Source organism: Leuciscus leuciscus, assembly GCF_965113295.1.
Source record: "Leuciscus leuciscus genome assembly, chromosome: 23".
Lineage (NCBI taxonomy): Eukaryota > Metazoa > Chordata > Actinopteri > Cypriniformes > Leuciscidae > Leuciscus > Leuciscus leuciscus.
In genome coordinates this window covers 4,691,326-4,718,717 of record NC_138747.1, presented here as the reverse complement: position 1 = coordinate 4,718,717, position 27,392 = coordinate 4,691,326, and the positions used below count along the sequence as shown (strand labels likewise).

The 27,392-nt window shown below is 37.9% G+C and overlaps 1 protein-coding gene across 1 annotated transcript in view; it reads left to right on the top strand.

Moving 5' to 3' along the window:
- epha8 (eph receptor A8) overlaps positions 1–27,392 on the top strand; it is a 179,797-nt gene that overhangs the window by 47,807 nt on the left and 104,598 nt on the right. Inside the window, exons 11-13 of the mRNA XM_082155779.1 lie at positions 12,460–14,154; positions 18,183–18,667; positions 27,027–27,104. The gene's annotated coding sequence lies outside the window, so the exon portion shown is untranslated. The remainder of the gene's footprint in view (positions 1–12,459; positions 14,155–18,182; positions 18,668–27,026; positions 27,105–27,392) is intronic.

Here is a 27,392-nt window from a genome sequence, read left to right as displayed (position 1 = left end):
AATAAGTGCATGACTGCATTACTTTTTTCTGATATGGCATGTCTGTTTAAAGCTGCAGTCCGTAACTTTTTTGGGTTAAAAATTATCCAAAATAAATTTTTGAGCAAGTACATAACCAGCCATTGTTCAAAACAATCTGCTTGCCGTAGCTCGATTCAAAACGGTAAGCTTGTAATAATGTTTTTAACTCCAGTGGTACTGGTGGATTTTCGTGGGAAATTCGAGCATGTCTTTGCATCATTACGTCACGTCTGTCCACATAAAGAAGAGTCTCAGCTAGTAGGCTATGAGTGTGAGGATGTTGGAGGTGGAGATTTATAGCCTTTTCTCACAGCACTTGATCTAATTAAACTTATCAATTTGATGGCGGATCCAGAAAGGTTTGATCAGCGCGATTTACTGCAATGCCTTTTTTTCCTTAGTTGGTCAGAACAAAAGTGGATGTTACTTGTTCAGATTACATTACCAGTGAAAATTCTTATGTTGGTCATACTTCCAAAAAGTAGAATCTGTGATTGCGAATGCCAGTATCCACACCGGCGCAGCGACTGACAGCCGCACATTCTCCTCAAAACATTGGATTCATCCTCGCCGTGCCGTGCCGAGGCACAACCCACGTAAAGTTGATAAATCCGCGAATAACTGCAATTGCAGATTTCGAACAGAGATGGCGACAAAGAGGAAAAACTACGAACTGTAGCTTTAACCCAATGGACACAGCGGGTGAGAGATTCTGAGGAGCCTGATAAGTCATTTATGATGCCAGCTACATTCATCTCAAGGGTACGGGTACTAGTAGACTAGACTGACGTGCGAGACTCCTGTGTTGCATGTCACTTAGATTTAGTGCTGAAAGGAAGGTGGCTCATGCAAAAAGCTGTGCACTAGTGTAGAAACCGTGCGTGTCCCTGCTGCTGAATGCTGCCTTAAATGCCATGAATGCAGAAATGGCATTTAAAGGAAATGTGCTAATATTATTGTGTGTGTGTGGGTGTGTGTGTGTGTTTGTAACTTTCGTAATTTTAAAAGTATATCACACTTTCCACAAAAATATTAAGCAGCACAACTGTTTTCAACATGGATAATAATCAGAAATGTTTCTTAAGCAACAATTCAGCATATTAGAGTGATTTCTGAAGGATCATGTGATTGAAGGCTGGAAAAATGATGCTGAAAATTCAGCTCTGCATCACATTTACATTTATGGATTTGACAGATGCTTTTATCCAAAGCGACTTACATTGCATTTCAAGGTACACATTTTACATTCTTATCAGTTCTGGCTTTCCCTGGGAATCGAACCCATGACCTTGGTGTTACAAGCGCCAACGCTCTACTGTTTGAGATACATGAAAGCTATACCACTGGAATAAATTACATTTTCAAAATATATTCAAATAGAATTCAATTATTTTATTTCACAGTATTTACTGTATTTTTGATCATATAAATCCGGCCTTGGTGAGCATAAGATAAAAAAATTTTACCAACCCAAACTTTTGAACTGTTGTATGAACATGTTCCACAAAGTTTGACAATCAGAAAGTTTCAAAACTTTTTGTCTTCATTTTGAACAATATATTTATTGCTTCATTTTCAAACAAACTTTTTTTTTTGTGAAATGTTTTGATTGAAGCTTGTGCTGTATTTCTTTAAAATGCCATATTTTGTTATATATAAAAAAAAAAATGCATTATGCATTTTTAACAATATCTTAAGTCTCCAAATACCTTTTGGGTATATATTTATATGGAATAGACTTGCATGAGTCATATGGACTATTTTATTGATAATTTTATGGTTTCATGTTCTTTTTGAAGCCCGAAAGCCAAAATCTTTCAGGTTTGAAATGACATGAGGGTGAGTAAACGATGACAGAATTTCCTTTTTTTAATTAACTGTTCTGTTAGCTGTGAGACAGTGTGAATCATTTGGTTGCATCAGTGATAAAATGGCAAGAATTTCTGTCATTAATCTTACCAACACCTGAGCTATATATAAATGTGGCAACAACCCAAAGAAGTGTGGTTATTAGATTCATAAACACACTCGTGACAGTCAGATGCTGGTAAGAGATTCTGGAAGTATCTGTAAATAACTCTGAGAATTGCTCAGGATGTGAACTGATGGAGATAATGAACGTGTGCAGGAGGAAACCGTAAACACTGCTAAAATGCCAAACGTCAGTATCACACTGCTGACTTTTTATTGGGAAAAGGGGCAGGTGGGGGCGTGGGTGGAGGGGGGTAGATATGGAAATTATGGGTCATAATTAAAGGAAGATCAGCTCATATGCTAAATATGAGCCTCTTTGGCACAATGCACAGATTCCCTAAAGTTTCAATTAAAGGACTTTTCTAGGTTCAGTACACCACAGAAAATAATTTCAACTCGTACATCAGTTTGCATAAACAAGCACAAATTCAGTGTACATGAATGCACTTATAGTTAAAACGATGCAGTGTTGATAGTAACTGAGTTCACAGTGCCAGTGAAATGTTAGGAGCCGTTCTGTTCACTTACACTAAGAGTTTTTGCCTTAATTCTTATATATTCACATCAGTCAAAAGTTTGGGGTCAATAAGATTTGAGGTAATGTATTTGAACATTTTTGTCACTTATGTTCAGCAAGGCTGCATTTATTTGTTCAAAAATACAGTAAAAACTATGGAAGCTTGTTTCCACCACATAATAAAGAAAAAGAAAGGTAATTGCGATTTTTCTTATCTCACAATTTGGATTTTTTTCTTGCTATTGCGAGTTTATATCTTAGAATTCTGAGGATAAAAAAAAAGTCTTGCGAATTGTGAGATATAAAGTTGCAGTTACCTTTCTTTTTTTTTATTCCCTGGTGGAAAAAAAGCTTCCATTAAAAAAATAAAAAAATAAAAATAATATATATATATATGAAGAGTTCAGATGCAAAAGCCTCTAAATGCCATCTGAAATTTTCTTCTAGAATGATAATTTTTATAAAGCTTGTATATTTAAGTTAAGTAATTTCACTTAAATGACAATTAATAGGTAATTTGCATTGCCATTTAAGTGAAATTATTGAACTTAAATATACGAGCTTGATAAAAATGATCATTCTAGAAGAAAATTTCAGATGGCATTTAGAGGCTTTTGCATCTGAACTCTTCATATATATATATATATATATATATATATATATATATATATATATATATATATTTATATTTTTTATATATATATATATACATTTTTTTAATGTAATTTATTTCTGTGATGGTAAAGCTTATTTTTTAGCAGCCATTTATCCATTCTTTAGTGTCGCTATGATCACTGTCACTATGATTCTTCAGAAATCATTCTTATATGCTGATTTTCTGCTCAAAAAAGCATCAAAACGTTTTGATAAATTTAATGAGTCCCTGCTGAACAAACATATTACTTGTATATAATAATAATAATAATAATTCCTTATAATAATAATAATAATAATGTATTATTATATATACATTCCTTTCAGTTGTTCCTCTTATAGTTTAAATTCATTCATTCTGGTTTTAGTCCAACAGCCAGTTTAGCCGACAACGTCAAACTGGGGAGGGTGAGTAAGTTTACTATTGTTTTGATTGTTTTGATTGTTTTGACGAGTAGATAAGTTTGCCTCAGTCGTAACATAGATCTAAAGGGGCACTTGAGTGAAAGCGCGTGCAGCACTTAAAAGGCAGTTATCCATCAATGTGCCCTGGTCCCCATTCGAGCATGGTACTCATCCTTTTTTAATGTTGTTGAATGGAGCACGCAGTCTCCATCGCAGCAGGGGGTTTCTGGGCAAGTCACGGAAGCCCCGTCTAAGAGCAAGTGAGGCTGTGTGTCTCACGCCACTCGCTCGTACACACACACACACACACACTGCTCTTGCTCTAGTTCTCCTAGACAGACTCATTTCAACAGCCTTGTGCACTGAACTACTTTTGAGGACAACTATCCACATACATGTACATGTAATTACTGTATAGCTTTAAAAAGGCGTGACATTTCCTTGCGCTTTCATTTCCTTGCAAATTTGTTACTCTTTAAGACTTGACCCAATTTACTTTCTTTCTGTGCATGATTCATTGGTGCATGATTCATCTTCTTTTATGAGAAATATACTGTATGTATTTTTTCCCTCTTCTAAAACGACTTTCCTTTTAAGCTCATGTCACCCATGTCATCCGCTTTAATATCACAGCTTATTTTTTTTTTGTTAAATATCCTGTTTCACTTGGAAATACAGCACATTGCGGGCATAAAATAGTTTGTTAATACCATTTTATGTTGACAAAAAAAAAAAAAATATATATTTTTTTTTTTACTTGATAATTTCACATTCAATTGAATGTGTTACTTGCTATTTCCTTATAATTGTTTGTTAAACATGCAATTTCTGAGTGAAAATTGGCAGTGTACATGCAAATTACAAAAATTTTGACAAAAAGTAAATAGAGCTATGAAAAATGAAAGCAGATAGCAGCTAAGATAACCTTCACATAGAGCGCTGCAGTGATGACGTATTTTTATAGCCAACCCATAGGTTTGCATCATCCCAGTTCCCATGACAAAAACCCAACAGGATTTTTCCATTGGCGTCTGGATTATTGCAGAAAAAATGGTTGCATGACTTCAGTGTCATTTTTCCCGAGACTTTGAGTTTGAATAGTTTGCGAGAGCATGATTATAAGCACAACGAGTGGACTAGTGAGTAGATAAGTAAATTTGAGATCTAGGGGTGTTCGATTTCAGGTTTTTCAGTCGACTCCGACTCCCGAATCCATTTACTTTACATCAAAACAGGGCCAGGAATAAGACTGCAGTCGTTATTACACACTTAATTTATGTTTTTCCCGACTCGAAGCACACAATTCCCCTTAATAAAACAACACACTGTCCAAATTAGTCCAATTTAGTGATAACATTACCTTGAAGTCAACGACGTTACCTAGCTGTTGCCGATAGAGGTAAAAGCAACAAGAAACAGCCTTGGTTGAAAATTATGCCAGAACTGAGAAAACAAGAAAGGATCTCACGCACTAAATGCTCATGATCATTGTCTTAGTAAGTAAAATGCATACAAAATTACACACAATAATGAAGACTTATTAATGTGTTTATTCTTGATGTGAGTTTTTAATGATTTAGGGTTGTTTAATGATTATGAACACAAATGAAAAAACACATTTATATTACATTAATATAACAAATTAAACTACAATGCTGAAACAGAGGTATGTATAATTACATAAGTCACTTTGACTATTATGTATTTCAACATTTAGAATAAAAGTCAGTTTCTGTAAAAGTAAGTTATTTCTGTGACAGCTCCAGCTCTCTGATGCATTTTGGTCAGTGTTCGGATTCCTCACTTAAATTCATTCACTCCTTGCTGATATATAGTGCACTCAGCTGCCATGCACTATTAGAAAGTCAGTGAACATGTGAGCAATTTCAGACACATCAACAGATTCGACATCGAGAGTCGATTTGAAGGAATCGACTCCCCATCACTGAAGATCTCTGATGTTTGATTGCAAACTCAGCTGTGAGATATGATTGAGGAAACTCTAGAGGAGACTTTATCTAGAGGAGTTTATTTTGAGAAGCAACACTGTAAAAAAAAAATCCGTTAAATTTACGGAAAAAAAATGGCAGCTGTGGTTACCAGAAATTTACCGTAAAATATACGGTAGCAACATTTTAGGTTTTACAGACTTAACTTAAAATTTACAGTAATAAACCGTATTTCATTATCTGATATAATGTTAATTTACCGACCTATTTAAGTACTAAAATCTGTTTTGTACCATTGTAATACACTGACAATCAACAATCACAGCAGTAATGAGTCACATGATCAATAAAAGCTCATCACAAGCAGTTCTTCCATAAGAAAATTAATACAAATATGTATAGAAGCTGCACAGTGTCATTCACACAAACATTAAACACCATCATGGTAACACACATGAAATTTAAAAAATACAATAAACATTAATTTAACAACATTAAATGTAACATAAAACCCTAATGTACATAAATGATTAGAAAAAACTAAGAAAACTATGACGAAACATAGTTATTAAGTGTCACGCAGGGAATATGTTGGGAATTTACGGTTTTTCATTGTAAATTATATAATGACTTGTTTGTTTTCACTTCCAAAAACTGTACGGTATTTTACAGTAAAATTACATTAAATGTCCCATTAGATCTATCACAGTTATTTAACGTATATTAAAGGTATAGCAGAGGATTTTCTCGAATTTTAGAAAAGAACCGCCCTCTCCACTTTTTGAAAAAATGCACATGCGCAACACTCTACCTGCTCCCGAGAGGGAACGCCTATTAAACGCTAGCATCGCTAATCATAGTTTACATTAACTTTTACTAGCAGTGATTTTAAATGGATTTCTCCAAATAGCATGCCAAACGTTACCTGTCGAGTAGAAACTTCGCGACTGAGGCATCAGTGGGAAGCCCAACCTGTGCTTTTAGCGCACGCCAGCGTGTGAAATATTCTCCCAAAAACACTCTGGTCTTGTTTCTTTCTTCAGAGGCCTTTCTCTTCTTGTCATACAATTCGTAGACACTTTTTCTCTTGCGACCCTCAGACATTTTGAAAAAACCCGGTGAGAACGGCAAGCTTCAATGAATGGCTGAAACCATAGCTCACCACACATATACACCTGAAAGTGCGCATGCGCAGAAAGGACGAGCACGTACGACGGCCTTATGTAAACATATCACCAGAATGATTGACAATTAGGAGGACCAATAGTCTTGATGATCCACCCTGAAAAAGAAAATCCTCCACTATACCTTTAAGGAAACTTTCTGTTAACCAATTAACAGTTTTTCACTGTAGCATTTTTAGTCTTTAACTGTTAAAATCACGATTATTTTTTACAGTGAAGATACTAAAATTACTCTATATCTCAGAACTGTTTAGGAGAACTAATTAAGATGTAGTAAAGAGATGTCATTTGTGACTTTTCTTTCCAACAGACGTCTTTCTTTCTTTCGCTCACTCACATGCAGACATTCAACATGGTCTTGTGGGATCTGTCCTCAACAGTGGCGGCAGCAATCGCTTTCTTCCTGTTTACCCACAACTAGCCTTAATCCTTTTATCTGTCCTTGTACAGTCTATTGTGTGTGTGCAGAATTAGTGCCTATATAACAATGCATCATCTCAGACACATATTTCCATTATGTGTCCTGATTACATTGGGGGATGGCAGTCTCGTTTTGGACTTATTTATAGCTGATTATCACTAGAGAGAGAGAGAGAGTCAGTGTTAATAATTCAAATCCAAAAGAACAACTCTTCTCTCAGAGATTATGTGTTCAAGTGTCTCTTGTGAGGTTTGATATCAAGTACTGATTATGTATAGTAGTTCTGGCACTAAAATCCAAAATCTGAATCAACAACCTTGGTGGAAGAATTGTAATTATTTATTGAACATTAGTTTGTATGATCATGCAGATGTTTCTCCTAAAACTTTCTGTATATATTCTCTGAGGCAGAAATGGGCTTCTGAGTTTCATGATTTTGAAACCTGTTCCTACTATTTTGTAAAAGCAATAGAACAATATACTGTGTTACAGTGATTTTAACACAGTTAAAAGGTTAGTTCACCCAAAAATTTAAATTATCCCACGTATGGAAAATTATCCCAAATTACTGCATATTGCCATTACCGTAAGCCTGTGATTGTAGTTTATAGTTATAAATATAGATGTTTTTCTTACAAAAACGCATCGCTTCACTTCAGAAGGCCTTTATTAAAGGGTTAGTTCACCCAAAAATGAAAATTCTGTCAGTAATTACTCACCCTCATGTTGTTCCAACCCCGTAAGACCTTCGTTCATCTTCGGAACACAAATTAAGATATTTTTTATTAAATCTGAGAGCTGTCCCACTCCTCCATAGGCTTCTAAAGACGTTATAACTTGCTAGCCCAGAAAATGCATTAAAGACATCGTTAATATAGTCCAAGTGACTCCAGTGGCTCAATCTTAAGTTTATAAAGCGACGAGAATACTTTTTGTGCGCAAAAAACCAACAAAAATAACGACTTTATTCCACTATTCATTTCCTTCTCTCTGGGCCTCGAGTTTTTTCACGTAGTGTAATAGCGCAGCGCATCTGTGTTGTACGTCACACGCATCACACACATGACCAGCGTCGGCCAATAGTGAGCCTACGTGGTGACGTGCAACACAGACGCCCTACGCTAAAACACTACGTGAAAAAACTCGAGGCCCAGAGAGAAGGAAATGAATAGTGGAATAAAGTCGTTATTTTTGTTTTTTTTTGCGCGCAAAAAGTATTCTCGTCGCTTTATAAACTTAAGATTGAGCCACTGGAGTCACTTGGACTATATTAACGATGTCTTTAATGCATTTTCTGGGCCAGCAAGTTATAACGTCTTTAGAAGCCTATGGAGGAGTGGGACAGCTCTCAGATTTAATCAAAAATATCTTAATTTGTGTTCCGAAGATGAACGAAGGTCTTACGGGGTTGGAACAACATGAGGGTGAGTAATTACTGACAGAATTTTCATTTTTGGGTGAACTAACCCTTTAACCCCTTGAGCCGTATGGATTACTTTTATGATGGATGAATGTGCTCTTTGGGTATCATTCACTCCCATTATAAAGCTGGGAAGACTTGAGGGTGAGGTAATTATGGATAATTTTCATTTTTGGGCGACCTATCCCTATAAGGTGAGTTTAGTTCACAACATGCCTAAAAAAAGAAAAGTGTCATACAGTATGTTGTGGCTTCTTGCTTTATTGTCAAGTGCAGGGATGTTAAAAGACATGTACAGATAATAATATAACAAGTAAAAAGTGAATTTCACAGTAAGTCTCCATTGAATGATTATTATTTAGGATAATACATCCTGATGCTGTGCTGTTAGTTTGACTTCTGCTTTGAGTTTCTTTTGTCATGCTTAACTTTATGTTAATGTTCTGTTTCAGATGGCTCTTGTTCCACAAAAGAAGAACGGCAGATATTTTTCATGTCTCGCTCATGATTAGGTGCTGACTCTGATATAATGATGACGACGTGCATCTTCCGTGGAGCACGCGCATGTTCGTCTTCCACAGCTCCGCTGGGACACGCTAGATCCCGCGGGGATTTTCCTTCATTCTCTCAGCACGGCTATTTGTGCTACACCTTGTTAGAACAAGTGCAAGAAAAATGTGTGGGGTCGAGGAAGGCCTGGGAAGGAGTAAACTATAAAAAGAAACCGTCACTGTATTCAGGCTGGGCTCAAGAATAGCTAGCAAGCTTGATTGGTAAACAGCTTCAGTTAAAGGAACACTCCACCGTTTTTTCATATTAAACTATGTTATTCCCTTAACTAAGACGAGTTGATACATACCTCTCTCGTCTCAGTGCGTGCACTCAATCGCTCTGGCGCGCGGCGACACTTTGGCCCCATCCACACTACTGCGTTTTAGTTTAGAAACGGAGAATTAAAACGAATACGATCTCTGTCCACACCAGCGTTTTAGCTGCGTATTAGAATTGATCTCCGTCCACATTAAAACGACTGAAAACGCGGATCACGTGACCATTCACCAACACTGGGCATGCGCGTGCCGGTGTAAACACAACTTCATTGATAAAATTATCCCACCATGCGCTGGTTCTTCCCGGGTTAACCCAAAACCGACGCTCCATGTACGGTCGATACCGCCGCTGCACACGGGAATTGTCACAGATCGCTCGAATAATAGCTTGCCTCCGGCGCATGTAGGCAGTTATAGCATTGTAAAATGCAGAATTTACTTGCACAACAGCTGCTAGCAAAGATATACGCCATGACTGATGACACCCAATCATAGAGCCGAGCGTGAGGCTCTACTACGTCATCGTTTCTAAAGTCCTCCGTTTTGACCCGTCTTCACTAAAACGCCCTCCGGAGATTCAAAACGAAAAACGGGTCGGCAGCGTTTCTAAACTTCTCCGTTTTGGGTCTCCGTTTTTGCTGTTTTAGTCTGGACGGGAGGTGCAAACGTAGCAAAAGGTCTCCGTTTTTAAACGAAAACGCAGTAGTGTGGATGGGGCCTTTGATAGCACTTAGCTTAGCCCAGTTCATTCATTAGGGACCAAACAGAGATGAAGTTAGAAGTGACCCAACACCTCCACGTTTTCCCTATTTAAATACAGTTACACGAGTAGTTACACGACCAGGTATGGTGACACAAAATAAAACGTGGCGCTTTTCTAAGCGGGTTAAAAAGGATAACTATAATGTATGGCGGAATAATAATGTATGCACTTGGGAGCACTTTGACTCGGCGCAGTAAAAAGTCACATTGGTTCTAATGACAGAAGTGAGAGGATTTTTCAGGAGTGACTTTTTACTGCGCCGAGTCGAAGATTTTGTGTCACCATACTTGGTCGTGTAACTACTCGTGTAACTGTATTTAAATAGGGAAAACGTGGAGGTGTTTGGTCACTTCTAACTTCATCTCTGTTTGGTCCCTAATGAATGAACTGGGCTAAGCTAAGCGCTATCAAAGTGTCGCCGCGCGCCAGAGCGATTGAGTGCACACACTGAGACGAGAGAGGTATGTATCAACTCGTCTTAGTTAAGGGAATAACATGAAAAAACGGTGGAGTATCCCTTTAAGGTTCACATAACGTGATTACGGAAGCGAAAATGACGCAAAACTAAATTTTGCACAAATTTCTCCTTCAAAACTAGGCATGAACCAGAACCTACAAATATAAAATAACTTAAACTAACTAACTTTGCCGATAACACACAGGGCTCCAGACCGTAATTATTATTCGAGATCGAGAAAGCTTTGCATTTTCTTCATCGTCTCGCTGGAGTGCGCGCCAGTCACATTAAAGGGATAGTTCACTATAAAATGAAAATGAAGTCATCATTTACTGGGGTTGTTCTTATGCTGTATGCCCTTCTTTGTTTTATGGACCACAAAAGGGGATTTAAAAAAATTAAATAAAAGTCCCGCTCGCGCTCATCCGTATAATGGCAGTGAATAACGACCAGCTATTTTAAAAAGACAAAAGTTTCACAGAATGATCCCATGTGATGTGCCGTGTGTTATTATTAAATGTATGATGTGTAATTTGAAATAGAAACCCATTTAGGTGTGGAGCCTTATTTAACACAACGATAATGATTTATATACATAGATAAATACACATAGATCAGGAGGAGTATCATGGTCTTGCACTGAAATGCAGTGTGCTAAATTGGCACAAACTGTTTAGTGAATTTTGCTCCTCTCTGGCTTCACAGAGCTGTTTCATACATAACAAAGTTAATAACAGGACAAGAGTGCTCTCAGGTTTAATTAAGAGGGAGCTATCTCTGCCCACACATCTTTAAAAATAGATTTCACATCCACCGTAACCTCAAGGTTTCTCTGGTTAATATGCCAAAGCTTTATCAGATCAGAGAAAGAGTAGAGTAGAAACTAGAAAGGCAAAACAGTTGGCTGACCTGGACGAGACAGTCATTAGAGGAGCTTCACTGAGGCTTAATTCCAGTGCAGGACACTTATACAGGAGGAAATAAATGAAACTTAATTTAACAACATCATTAGTAATAGAACATCTTTGAATTAAAAGTGAGTGATATGAAAAAATAATCAGTTTTATCACCACAGTATATCAAAATATAGTCCAACGAACAATTATGTGTATATAAACAATTGTATAGGCTATGTTTAATATATATATATTCAGTTGTTATATAATGATTATTTATTATTAATTATATATTTATATAATGTATGTATAATTGATAATTTTATAGATAAGTGTAAATGTCTATTTTTGGACAGTTTAGTGAATTTCACATGAATGGTACATTTTCATTTGAATAATTTTCTTTTATTATTTATATTAATTCATTAAAGAAGGAAAATACCTTGACATTATATAACACTTGAAGCCAAAAGCAAAAATGCAAAACATTAAAATTAATATTATCACTGTATATTAAAATATAGTTTTTTTTTTGCTTATAATTCAATGGAAAGTATTTATACATAAATAATTATATATATTTAATATATTTATTTAGTATTAATATATTAAATAGTATTTAATTAACTTTTAGTTATTTAACTTAATCATTATTTGTGTGTGTGTGTGTGTGTGTGTGTGTGTGTGTGTGTGTGTCAGTGCCTATTCTTGGATAATTCAGTACATTTACAAATAAAAGGTACTTTTTATTTTTTTAAATTTTTTAGCTTGATAGATATCCAAAAATCATATTAATCCATAAAATAAATAAAAAACGAAGAAATGAAAAACATCTTTACATTATGCAGCCCATGAATTTAAAACAAAAATGCTAAACATTAAAATTAATTTGATACAACTTCTAATTGGAACTGATACAACTTCACATTGTCCCTCATTAACATGTTTTTTTCCACATTTCTTTGTAGATCTCACATGTCCACCGATGACCTCATGGACCTTTTTCCAGCCTGACATTTTCTATCATCACACGGTGCTATATATATCTTATCATTTATTTATGTATTACATTATATAGCATTGCTTGAATGCTGTAACAAGATGCTGAATTATAGAGTAATAATGAGACCGAATGACATTCTGCTATGACTTTTAATTACAGTTCACACATGAAAAACCAGCAAACTACGAGCCAATAAAAAGCTCAAATCTCACTCGCTGCCTTTCACCCATCTGTCAGGCACGAACGTAATGCATTAGGGCATAACTCCATCTCCATAGCAGACAGTCGGAGCCCAGACTGAGCGCATAGACATCTTAATGTTTCCGAGAGCTTCCAGTCCCCCTGTAGAGTTTCCCCCTCCACACACCACTCAATCCACAGTTAAGATATCTTGTTAGTAGATAACAAGCGGTCTCTGCTGGGATTTCGATAGGCTCACTTTTATTTCACCAGAGGATGTCTTTCCGGGCTGCAAGAAGTGTGAAGGGAAAGAAAGGAGGGAAAAAATAAAAGAGGGCTTGCTGTCAATTATCTTCCCTCCACCAGGCTCCAGGAGAAAGAGAGCAGGTAATGTTGGGTCCTGAGCTGCGGGCTGTCCATCAAGGCCCGGCTCACGCCAGCTCTGCCAGGACTGAAAAATGGATGGGAGCAGAGCGCAGCAAATGAAACTGAGTCACAGAGAAGGAGGGAGAAAAAAAAGAGCTGGTCCTTTTGACTCGTGTTAAAGGTGTCTGTGTGCACCGCTGTTCATAGGAGACACACTTGAACCTGCCACACATTTGTGCCTGCTTGTAATTGGTTGATAAATTCACTTATATTTATGTTATATTTAAAACCAGGGTTATTATAGTTAACCGAAACTTAAAAAAAAATACAAAAAATGCGGAAAAATGTAAACTTATTTTATTTCAGCTAGTTGCAACATTTCCCATTTTATTTAGTTGAACTTGAGGTATAAAATAACTTAAAATAAAATAAAAATTAATAAAAACTATATTGACATTAAAAAAAGTAAGCGCTACAAAAACACTAAACACTAAAATTTAAATGAAAACAGAAAATATATAAATAAAAAAGTAATTCAAAATATTAATAAAAACTATAATAGTTTCATAATTGAATGATACTAAAATAACACTGTTCAAAACATAAGTACAAGCCTCTAACTCTAAGTATTCAGCCATTTTTGCCTGGATTGTTAAGTCTGTTATTTTTTTTTAAGCAATCAGACTTATGTAAGTGCAAAGTTTGAGCATCGAATCCAAACGGCTAAATTGTTACTAATATGTTTATATTTTATATTTCTAACTTGTCCCTGGTACTCAGATGTACAAATAAATCTGCAAATGATTCTTTAAAATGAATTATTAATTAAAATAATTAATATAATAAAATGAATTCCAGTCAATTAACAAAACATAAAGACATCAGTTTTTTTTATGTTTGTTTGTGTTTTGCTCATTGATACAGAGGTTCCCTATGTACATACTTACAATAATCTAATTCATATACTCATTTTATTATGAAAAATAACTGCTGTGGATATTTACTGTTATTTATTGTTTTTCTTATGCAAGTTGGACACAGTTCTGTGAAGCTGTCAAAACAAGTGGCTCCAGAAGAGAATGATGAGCTGGTGAGGTTTGGAAGGAAACTTCTGGTAAGTGAAACCAAGTATTCATTTGAATAGGTATTTACTTCTATTATCAGATTCAAAATCAGGTAAAAGAATGTTGTCTGGGGTTGGTTAAATGAATGAATTATGATTCATAATTAATGATCATGGTAAATGCTCAATTGGACTCTTGGTGTGTCAAAAGTAATAAGACTTTTTAGACGTCGCCATCTTTGATATTACTTTGGTCATTGTCGCAAAGAATACAGGCTTGACTTCTGTTGCACGTTTATTCAGACTGTAATCAAGATGCTACTGTAAGTTGTGTGAACGCGACATTTCAAGACTTACTGTACACCTTTAAGTAAATTGTCAATCCCAAAAACTGACAGTGTGAATGTATAGCCAAAGTCCCTTTGAGGCAAGTCATTTTACCATAGACTGTAAAAAATATGGACAAAGCGTCTGTGACGTCACCCATAGACTTTCTGAAGAACAGTTTGAGGCCGTTTATGGGGGGTATGGGCGGCGCCATCTTGTACGATATTTCAATACAAATGTTCAGAAAGGATACAGAGGTGGTATGATGTGTTGTGTCAGATCATGGCCGAGACGTCAAATTTCAGGAATTCCACTCGGCGCAGCCTTTGCTCGTTATCAGCTGTCAATCAAGCTGTCAATCGCCCTTATTTGCCCTTATTTGTCATACATTTTATATCTAATTACGATCTAAACTAACGAGTTCGAAAAAAATTCACCCCCCTCACAGTTGTCAGGCACTCGGAACCTATCGAAAAATACAATAAAAGTCCATGGGACCAACCTGTAAAAACATGAATTTATGCTGTGAAAACGGACATTTTAACATGGGGGTCTATGGACATTTGCTCCCTTTTGGGACCTGCCCCTAGCGGATTTTCGATGTATTGCAGTTTTTCGCACTTCCGGGTAGGCTTCATTTTTCAGATTAGAATGTTGCCGCTTGCATTTCACTCGTCGGCCATCTTTGAAACGCCTCTCGGGCAGCTATCAGTCATGCAAGTGCAGCTTCTATCTCTTTAAATGGGGAAACATCAAATTCTTCAAATAGGTTCACCAAGCTTATTAATTTTCATATTTGAAATCACCACTGACCACAACTGTCTCATAATTTTTCTTCCTTAACGCTCAAATAATGACAGCTTTTCAGCTAATGTGCACGTGCAGTCATACGCACGTCTCAAAACACTGACTATTTCTGCACCACAACTTTATCAATTGGCTCTTTTATTTAGAAGGCGGAACTTAATCCTCTATATTGTGCATTGCACTTTCTCCCATTCATAAGTAATATTAGGGTGTGTTCACTCTTGTTATGTTTGGTTGGATTAAAACGAACCCTTGTGCGATTGCTCTGTTAGCGCGGTTCATTTGAATAAGTGTGAATGCTGATATCTGAACCCTGGTGTGCAATAAACCGACCGGTCTCGGTTCATTTCCAAGCGAACTTTAGTGCGGTTTGAATGAAATATGAACTCAACACGGACCAAAGACATGTAAACGAACCAAAAATGGGACATGATGTCACAAGATGAGAGCCTAAAAATGACAGAATGCTCGAGCATACCTGTTTTTTCTCATCATAGTTATGATTGTTGCCCATCACAGTTCGGTACAGGCATCAGAACCGCGTCTCCTCGCAGCAGATCCTTCACGAGTTCTCAGCTGGTCAGAATATCATCAACGAGCACATTTCGCCCAGATCACAGCATTGTTTTGGATGTTCGGTCACAAAATATACATAATAAAAGCCGACCAATCAGCTTGTAAACATATCTCTATGTCTTTAGGTTCGGTGTGTGAATGCTAAGCGGGCCAGGACTAAAACAAACCAAACTACAAATGTGAACACACCGTAATGCACCGTCTTTGTATATCTAAAGTCTTTGTTGTAAAGGGGTAAAAAGTGTGGTTGAACTCCATGTCAGCCTTCCATGGCATGTATTTGTTCTTGGTCATCTTAAATCATTTAAGGTCTGTGCATTTAATTTGTGGTCCATCTAAGTGAGTTTTGATCAATAATAAAAGATAAAAGATCAAGCAAAGGCAGAGAGCAATTTTGGATCATTATGAAAAGAGATGCATGACACAAAAACTGCCTCGCATGCCTCTTTTGCTGTCAACATTCTAGACCCTATTTACATTTTGTAGTGCACATTCCAGGTCTTGAATGATTAATCAGTGCACGTAAAATTTTCCAGGGTTTAAAGGAATATGAAGAGTTGTTTTCATCAAGCAATTTTGTCACGGCATCATGAAAAAAATGCTGGAATATAAAAATCAAACCTCTTCGATGGAAATCGCTAATGATGTTTGACTTGATATTTTCCCTATTGCCATTTTCCCCATTTTTTTTTCAAATCTTTTCCTGGCCAATTATTATTCTGAAACAAATCCAGCAGTCCGTCAGGTGCCAAATGACCGAAATGTGAACCCGATTCATTACTGATACAGCATCTAAAATTAAGCAAATGCTTATAGGCTTTATAATAAGAGGGCAACAGTGAACGCTTTGCTTTGTGCATGCTGGCTCCCGAGAGTACTGCAGTATCAATGCTGTACAAACCAATTAATTCATACGGAATCTCTCTGAGAATTTATGGACTAGGATGACTTCATCATTGCTTATAATTACTTTCATAGCCCTTGGGTTACTTCTAAATGAGCTAAAACCAGAGAAAATAAAGTAGTGTGTGTCAGCCCGGGACAGGAAAGATGTACCGTCTTACACGGCTAAGCTGAGCAGGTCCGTACAGCGAGATAGCATTAAAGCACTAATGCATGGATTTGGAAACTTTACGCTGCCCCTGTCAAAACCGAACCGGAGGTAATCAGTCTTGCCGGTGTCCAATCTTCATTGAGGTGTTTAATGTACACGAGTCTATGTCGTGTGTTGGATCTTGTCAGTTGTGTGTATAGGCTGAACGTTGCATATGTTAGCAGGCATGCTATACCCAGACTTATTTTCCCGCCTGAGGGTCGGTTCCTCCGATTCTCAATATGCTGTGGAAGAACAGATTTGATTTAAAGACTTGCCTTTTAATTCATGAAGTGGAAAAAACATTGCCCCCGGGATAACAAAGGACATAGACCAAGGAACACAGTTTCCCTGCAAATTGAATGTCGTCTGCTTTAGCACATCGCCTCAGTTCTCCTCTTCGACAAACTTTTGGCTTCCGGCTACGAAAAGACAATACAAACAAGATTACAAAAAGGAGCCAGTATTACAAAATCTTGCTTTGAATCCTCTGAGTTTGCCACAGAACCTTTCCCCCAAGGTTCAGACGACACATCGACAGTGAAACAGAGCTTGTGGGTTAATTATTTCATCGAGCAGATGTTACACTTTCGTGCTCTGGGTTTTATATAATTCTTTTTTATCTCGCAAATCCCTGTAGTGTAATTACAGCGGTAAAACCATTTACTCATTAGCATAGTTATGTAATCTGAACTAATGAACTGTGCTGGAATCACATTGAAAGTGAGAGTGTATGCACTTCAGATGACTGCTGCGTGCTTCTAGTTCTGTAAGACATCATAGACGCTCACGTATTCCTGCAGAAACAGGCTGAATCATTAGCAGGTATATCTATGTGTTAAAGAAACAGTTCACTCGCCAATGAAGATGTTCTCATGATTCACAGGTTGTAGTGATCATGTCTTCCGAGCAATATTTAAACTAGAGATGCATGTGATATTAGTATTGGTCATTCACTGATATTTGAGGGTTTGTTTTATGATCAATATAAGATATATATCAGCCAAATTGGGTATTTAACTGTGCTTGCTCATTTCATATATTTTTACATTTAGATTACTTTTGCCATCATCTAATGCTTCCATAAAGTTCTCTTTTTGTTTAGTTTTTTTTTTTTTCATCTGACCAAATACTGAGGATATTCAGAGATACATATAGAAATGTTGATACTGCTGAATATTCCTGCAGTGCTGGGGGTTTCCAATGAATAGTTATTTCATGTGCAGAAAATTTGCATGCATGAATATGGTGAATCTGTGTTTGTCTTAACTTCCAGAGACCTCCTGTGCTCATTTACCGCAATCCATCTCCAATCTCAGCTCCACGGGAATCGTTCAACACGACTCCAAAGGATTCCACGCTGTGAATATCCCCTGTCATTTCGTTCTACGTCCCGCAGCAGAACCGTGTTTCCATCATTGCGAGCCTCTCTTTAGGCACGTCAGAGTCTGGTTGATACAGGCGTGGAGAAAAGCAGTGGTCTGTAATTGTCGTGCTGTGCTTTTGACAGTCCTTAACACTCAAATGGACGACCCCCGTCTAGAATAAAGACCCGTGGCACTCACAGCATTGGTGTGTCACTGTCTGGCACCGTGATCAGCTGGGTGTCAGGTCTTGTCAGTGATCTGGCTCTGGGGATAAGAACACGCATGGACCAAGAAACCAACACTATCCATGAGATCCCAGACACTATCATGATGTGGTTTTCCAAGCAGCTTTAAACACAGGACACAAGTTTTGCAACGGATTGAGGCCAATGAGGTGAAGGATGAACAATAGTTTTTGTTGACAATAGTCAAGTCAAGTCATCTTCATTTATATAGCGCTTTTAACAATGTAGATTGTTCCAAAGCAGCTTTACATTGATAATAGGAAATTAAAGTAAAGTGTTTTGGCTTTATAGCAGCTCTAGAATAAAGTTATTGTCCAGCTAAAGTTAGTTTGATTGATTCACTTCCGTCGCAACGATCATTAGTTATTAACTTAGGGGCCGCTAACACGACACCGTTTTAACAGAAAACTCTTAAGTTCTGCGCAAACTTCAAAAACACGAACCAGTGAGAACGCCGATGGCATGCACATGCGTATTACGAGGTCAGTCTATAGGGATGTGTGCGTTTGAATATATGTGCACAGGCGTGTAGTCCTTCCCTACAAATCAACCCTCAACATACTACTTGTCTAGCCAGAATTTTTATCGCTTCCATGTAGCCACGCGAACGTGAATTATCCCGACAACGCTTTATCTGTAGATAGGTAATGGGAGGGGAGGGTCAACATAAACCATGTCTCTTCCATAATCTGATGCCCAGTGGCCCCAAAGGGTATTTGGACACATTTGGATGCTTAATAATATACACAAGAAATGTAATTAGATGTCAAAACGTAGCATCTGCAAAGGAATGCTTGAGCTTTTTTCAGAATGAATGAAACATGATTTTAATGATATATGTATTATGTTTCTCCTATTATATACATAGGGCCAGATTTATTAAACAGGGCAAATTAGCGTGGGAGTGCTTCCCATAAAAGCGCCGATGGGAGTGGAAAGTTCTCCGCGAGATCTACTGACGACAAGGAAACATAATGAACACTGTCCATAATGACCAATGCAATCTACCAAGAGCGCAAATTAGCGTCTGGTTTAAGGCATGCTTTTTTTGGGTGGTAAATAATGGTGTAAATGCCAGTAAATTGACCAGCACAAACCTTAGTAAATCACCTTCCATGGTTTCATTTAAATACTCTCCTCCCATAAATTTTGCGTCTGGAAAGAAAAACTCCTACAAATGCATATGCAATAAGGTCATCTGCAAAAATGAACTTGTCCGCTCGTTTTCAGCGCTAATTTTTCACTGCGTGTCTTTATTACATTTTTTAAATGCCAGAATGTCACTTGGTTTGGAAATGGTCTAAATACTGTTTTGTATTTAAAGGAAACAGAATATAAAAAAAAATACAGGGACGTAAACTTTGTTAAGCAATTTTCACTTTGGAATAACATACACAGCTGAATCATGCACAATAGGAACAGGAACACATTTAAGGATCTCCGTGTAATTATTTTTATTTATTTTTTTACTGTACTAAAGCATAAAAACACCATAATATGCTTGCAGAGATGTAGGAAACATGCTAAGATCATGTACTTGTTTCTCTGAAAGACAATACACCCAGTTATTCTACTTTGAAATGTGTGTTCCGTGACCGAATGTCTGTTTTTGTTTTGGTCTCTGTGATCCCGTCCACTGCCAATTTATCCAGTAGTGTTTTGACACCCCGGGTTGCCAGTTGGCGTAAATCACAGGGATGGAAGCCAGCAAATGAACTGGGACAGAGATCACAAATTCTACCCGATCTAAAAAGCCTCGGCAATAAAAACATTGCAAATGTATACAATAGCAGATCAACTTATACTTTAAGCCTTGTCGCTATCTGTTGCGTGTCCTCAATCTGGCAACCTGTGTCGAGTCTGAGGGGAGACCCAGTTCAACCACTAGCTGTCAATATTACATAGTGCAGCTTTAAGACTGTAAACTGGGTTCATTTTGATTTCACATTGGCCTACTTTGGTTTATTGGGGTTGTTGTTGGGTTTTTGACCTCCTGCATCTCAAACATAGAAACACAGTTGGGCATATATTTGCAGTGCGTCCAATAATAAGTCTCGTATTCAAATTTCTAGTCCGTGCACGGCATGTTTATACACTCTCTGAGGTTTTGTGTTCCTTCTCTTACAGTAGTCGAAGCCGGCGGACTCCTATCTTCTGCATTAGTGCTGGGAACAGAGATAAGCTGCTCTAAAACGGAGAGAGAGATCGTCAGAGCTGGTCGTTGTTGTGAAAGATTAGGAACACCCATTCTCAGAGCTGGGCAAAGCTTTCATTTGTCCGCTGTGCTCGACTAGGCCCCTTTCTCCCACTTGCAATTTCAACATTTGAGAAAAGTTCTGATTATAGCTGCCCGGGGTTTTTCTTTATCTTTTTGTTTTTGCAGCGTGGGAAGGGTGGGAAGAAAGGTCCTAATAATTGCAACTCGACAGCTTTAATTATGGCAGAACGTTTGGCAGAGAATTCATAACATGCCTTGGTCTTTTCCTTTTCAGGGTTTTGGCGCTAAACGCTCTGCAAACAATGAAAACGACGATTACGGTTTAATTGTTTTCCTGCGCGACCCGAGTGAGAAAGCATATTCAATAGCGATCCTCATTCCTTATATCCACACATACAGCGCAAAATGCAATTTTAACCTGAAGATAGAGAACTGAAATTCAGGTCAATTGGATGCTTTTTAACCTTGAATAATAATACGACCTGCATAATCATCTCACGCTGCATTAGAAATCACGAGATGATGATATCGAAGCTTTCTCATCTTTCACACCTGGTACTCCACAATTACTCAACATGAGTGCTGGATCTAAGCTTTATTCTCCCCAACTGACCATAATGTAATGTTTCGTCTCCACACCAGCTTAAGGGCCAGCAACAGCTGGTGAGATCACCTCGCTCCATCTGCCAAATGATGTTGGCTATCGCCATCCCTGCCCACAAGACCTCGAGCATCATTCTGTCTTCCTCTGTTTACGTACCTAATGGTATTAACGAGAACTTGGCGCCGTCTCAGATCAACAGTTTTGTCTGCCTCCCCAACAAAATACATTTAGCAAAGATGTTTGTCTGCTACCATCCTTCTTGAATATAACTCTCAAATTAGTTTAGCCCCTGAACGTTACAGGTGTTCTTGCTGGAACCAGTTAAAGGTTTTATTATTATTCGTCTAGCAGACTTAAAGGAATAGTTCACACGTCATTCGTGCTTGTTGCTTGAAGCTGAGCTGTAAGCTTGAATATGAGCAAACTTGATCACTATTTCAAAATGTTTTTAGTGAATTTGAACTACAAATTTCAGTCGTTTCCTATTGCAAACCTATTGTATGACTTCAGAAGACAAGGACAAGAGTGCATGGGTCATATGGGCTACTTTTATGGCACTATTTGCAGTGCAAACACACAATTCTAAGTCTATGAGAACAGTCTTCTCTCTTTTTTTCTTTTTTTACATTTTAAATACATGGTTAGGTCAAGAAAATATGATCATATAACACCGATTTTATCATCACTACACTGTAAAAAATTTAGAACCCTCCCAAATCAAAAATTTCAAGTGACCGATAACATCTAAATTTTTCAATTGGCCCAAGTGAAATTCTTGTTTCAATAGTCTGTTAACATTGGCTCAATGAGAAATAATACGTCAGACTAATTGAAAAATGTAGATGTTATCGGTCACTTGAAATTTTTGACTTGGGGATGTAATTTTTTTTTTCAGTGTACATTGGTTACCTATAATATTCCGTATTAATTACAAGGTATTGCTACTGACTTATAAAGCCCTAAACGGCTTAGCTCCAGTCTATTTAACGGATCTTCTATCGCCCTATAATCCATCGCGCTCTTTAAGATCACTAAATTCAAGGCTTTTGGTCATACCTAGGATATCCAGAACCACCAAAGGAGGGAGAGCATTTTCACATTTGGCTCCAAAACTCTGGAATAGTCTTCCTGATACTGTTCGTTGCTCAGACTCGCTCTCCCAGTTTAAAACTAGATTAAAGACGCATCTCGTCAGCCAGGCATTCATATAATAATTTTAATCTTACAGATAAATCCGGCCTCTAGTTCATAAACGCCAGAGGAGAACTGGCCCCCGACTGAGCCTGGGTTCTCCCAAGGTTTTTTTTTTCTCCATTAGGTCACCTGATGGAGTTTTAGGACACCATTAGGTCACTTAATGGAGTTTTTCGGTTCCTTGCCACTGTTGCCTTTGGCTTGCTCAGTTGGGGATATTTTGGGGATATTTAATTTAATTTGATCGATCAATAAATTCCACTTGAAACAAACCTTGTTGTATTATTTTAATTTAATACTGTGAAGCTGCTTTGATACAATCTGTATTGTGAAAAGCGCTATACAAATATACTTGACTTGACTTGACAGAGATAGTCATGCTTTACTCCAAGACATCATAAACATCTATTACATTTTCTTAATTTAGCCATATTATATTCATTAATTTAAATAAGTTTTACTCATCTAATTTTAGTTGGAGAAAATAACATTTTAGAGAATGTTTTTTTTGCAATAATTTAAACGTTTATGTTTAACTAAAATAATATGTGGAAAACTTTTTGCTGCAGTTACTATCCATGTTTTAGTGTGTTATCATATTTTTGTCAACAGTACAGTTTTAATGAAAATGATAAATTATCCTTATTATGTATGTTTTTAGTCTTGTCTTCATGATTGATGGAATGAAAAAAAAAGATTAATTGAAGAGATTAAGGGCCAGTTTATACAGAACGCGTTTTTGCTGTTAGAAATGCGAGATGCAGGGCAGTGGAATGGAAAAAAGTGCACGGTCTAGAGACGTGTTTTTTAAAAGTTGAACTTAAACGCAGATTTTTTAGAATGTCGTGTCGTGTGCGAGATGGTGGAAAAGACGCGAGTGCAATGGAAAACAATGGAAGCACAGTGAAATGGAAATATGCGTTCTGTGTGAACAGCCCTTAACACAACCTGAAATGTTCCTGCTGTGATTCGAACCTACAACGTTTATGCTACAGGCCCCAAGATTGAACCATTAAGCCACATAACTGCAAGTATCCATTAAAGACTCAACACTTCAACAACCCCAGTTGAGTCTAATGAGTGATAACCATGACAATGCAAGTAATTAGAGAATGATGAGACATCAAAGACTTGCTTCAAAGGCTTTCGTGAGAGATTTGGAGGATGGCGCTCTGGGCGTTGGAGATGGATATCACACGGATGAGTCTCGCATCTGTCTCAGCTGTGCCAGCTGACGCAAGCCACGTTTCTCAGAATAACCCTGACAGCTCAGCTCCATCCTGACACGCGTGTGCCACCGAGGAGGAGCAGCCGATGCGCAAACAATGTTTCTGATCCAACTAATTGTTTTAGACCAGTGCGCATGCTAAAGTTTGAACTTGCATGCTGTCAAACACTTTGATTTGAAGAACAGAAATATACCCGGAGTTCCCCAGCATGGCGCTCCAACCTGTCCAGCATAAACATGCGTGAAATCTTTCCATTTGACCCTTCAAGGCCGTGTTCCACTAGACCTGTCATATGAAAGACTCCTCAAATATTCCCTTGTCGGAAAGGGTTGTCTTATCGGTGCAGAGGCTATTCCATAGTTCATGGGCCGTGTGACACTGTGTCTAAGGTTCTCATTTTCCTCTCACTTAAAACACCGCAGCAGTGATGTCCCTTGTGGGCTCAGTCAGGGGAAAGCTGTCTGCTCCGAGGGCAGGGTCGACGCTCCTTCAGACCACGACTGCCAGAGCGCTGTAGGGAAATGGCAAGCCAGACGCGTGCCGGACTGAATACGCAATGAGGATAGCTGTGAGAAAGACATATATGTCAGATATTTCATGAAGTTAAAAACAAGCCATCTGAATTTGACTGATTACGCCCGTGTTTTAGTCGACTGGACGTGACGAGATTTACTTAAGACCAAAAAATCCCTTTAGTCATTTGCGTAAGGAAAGTGGAATTAACGCTTAGTCCTGACAAGATTGAAAAGCGCAGCTCTCAAGAGAGAGCATGACGTATGTCAGAAGTTGTGAGGAAAAGTAAGAACCCAGAGAGAAATGTCATTGCTCATATGTTGCTCAGGAGTTCACTGAAGTATAGACTCTTAGGCCTTGTTTACATCTGGTGTTAAGATGCGTTTTGGTCGATCGGATCAGACGAGGCAGACACATACCCGTTAACACCTGGTGTTTTAATCCGTCTCTTTTGTTCTGTTCATCATATAAAGCGATCGAGTCTCTAAACCGCTCAATTCATATGGATTAGTTTTACAATCTCTTTATGAACTTTTTGAAGCATCAAAGTAGTTGCGTAGCTGTCAATAGAGGGACAGAAAGCTCTCAGATTTCACCAAAAAGACCTTCTTTCGTGTTTCGAAGATTAACAAAAGTCTTGCGGGTTTGGAACGACATCAGAGTGATTAAATAATGACAGAATTTTCATTTTTGGGTGAACTAACCCTTTAACAACTGGTAGTTTAGTTCGGTTCTGAACACACTGCTTAGAATTTTTTGTAAATTTCGTTGTCACTACCTGCATTTTTCAGGCATTCATTCTGTGGTTGTCACTCCCGTAAATTACTGAACTGTGTGTGTACAGAATGGGATTAAACACTAAAAGGTTGATTGACAACTGAATTTAGCTGTAGTGTGTATGTGGCCTACCCAGGAAATCCAGAGTTTTCGCGAGACACAAATTGAATTTAGTCAGCAAGTTACTCTGGCGTCGAGTAATGATGCTCATTAAATATGCCCTTGTATCCGAGCTGCACCAATCACATCAGGTTATCTGATATGGGCGGGCCAGAGGCGAGCTAAACTGAAGACGACAGCGCTGTGACGCTGTCATTAGTAAACATTGCAAGATGGCTATGGATGAACACCAGTTGTTTGAAACAGCTTTGGCCACTACAATGAACGAGTTAGACTTGGCTTTTTATCTAAAAGAGGAACAGAAGACGGCGCTTGAATCGTTCCTTTGCAAGAAGGGCGTTTTTGCCGTTTTGTCGACCGGATACGGCAAGAGTCTAATCTACCAGTTAGCGCCACTGGTAGCTAAGCGTATGGGGTTTATTGTTGTGATTGGTCGTAGTGTTATCCTATTGCGTGCTGTGAGATTTTCAAATGCATGCTTGGTGCCGCCCCTCGAGCTGGCCGAGTTTCATTAATCGATGCCAGACCATTAATCTTTCAGATTTGGGCCTGGATTCCCAGGCTATATGTGGTCATTATGTTGCCCTTATTTATTGTGGGGTCTGAAATAATTAATTAATCATGGGGTCTGCATGCTCAGAATCCAGTGTGACCTGCACGGTGTTGGAGCAAAAATCAGCTTTCTTTGCCACCAAAAGATCTAACCCAACTTTTGTGGCAGGAGGATCTCAATCATTGAAAGTGAATCTGAAAGCATTTTTGCCTCTAGTTACCATGGCAACATCAGAGCCAAAACCTTTTCTGTTTTCAGCTGACATAAAAATCAATGTGAAAAGTTGCTTGTTTCACTCTTACTTACCTGACAGTGCATCATACCCTGGCCTCCATAAATAGTTCTTTTCATTTAGAGCTGGTGGAATGAAGGGGAACAGAAAGAACGTCTGGAACTCCTAAATCCAGAGCTGCAGATGACAGATCCCCAGCCTTCAGTATTTATCACCCCAAATACCGATATGCAGTGATTTCAACAAATAGGTCTTTGTCATACATCCCACATTGCCAGTGTGGTCAAATTCCAGCAAACTACATCACGGATTCCCCCCTTTCAGACGCCTTTACTCTTTAATCACGCACTGTACTGAGTTTTTTATATATAAATTTCCCCTCCCTTTTTATATTTCCCCATCTTTTCCCCACGTTAATAGCCTTTAACATAGTACAGTGCTGCCCTGGTAACAAAGAGAGGCTTCCTCAAGCCATTAATCATGATGACAAGTCCTTTGTTGTCAGTTAGCAGCTGTGCGCGGAGGAACATTACTCTTCTATTCTGGCCTGCGGTGCCGAGTCGGCCCGCTCTGCTCCTCTTTTCATGAGGAATCGGAAACTGGAGGGTCCAACCCCTGCTCGCTTATCAGCTGCTAATTGAACTCCCAGCTGTTAAGAAAATGGTCCCTGTGTGTATTTTCAGCCGAGTTTTGGCAGATATTGCAGCCTGGAGTGAACTCGGGAATGTCTGCCAGCCGCGCTAGTTTCTAAAGGTTAATAATTTGTTTTTGATGAAGGATGATGGCAAACTTTGAGTTGCGTGCTACAGTATTTTAAATCACCGGCCCTCTGAGAATTCCCTGCATGTCAACATCTCAACTTCATTTTTAGCTCTGGGGCTGTTTAGATATGCTAGCGCGAACCTATTCACAACGATAGTTACAGCTGTAGGCACTCGGAAACGTTGGCATGTGAAACCAACTGCTGTTTTATTTACTCGCCTGTTGGCTGGTAACTTGTAATATTTGAGGTTGCAAACATTTAAATTTTTAATTGTCAATTGTTGTATCTGTTTTTCCTCCTTCTAGAATTCCATGTAGTGACACATTTGTGGGATATCCCTTTGTATTAAACCATCAAAAAGACATATGAGGAACAAAAAGAAGGTATGAAAGTGGGTTTTATGTCCTAAATTATATTTATATTATACATTACTGTTAAAAAATGCTGGGTCAGTACAATTTTTCTTTTAAAATTATTAAAATTATTCAGCAAGGATGCATTAAATTGATCAAAAGTGACAGTAAAGACATTTATAATGTTTCAAAATATTCCCATTTCAAATAAAGGCTTTTGTTTTGAACTTTCTATTCATCATAGAATCCTGAAAAAAAGTATTACGGTTTCCACAAAAGGAAAATAAATGTTTTCAACATTGACAATAATACGATTTT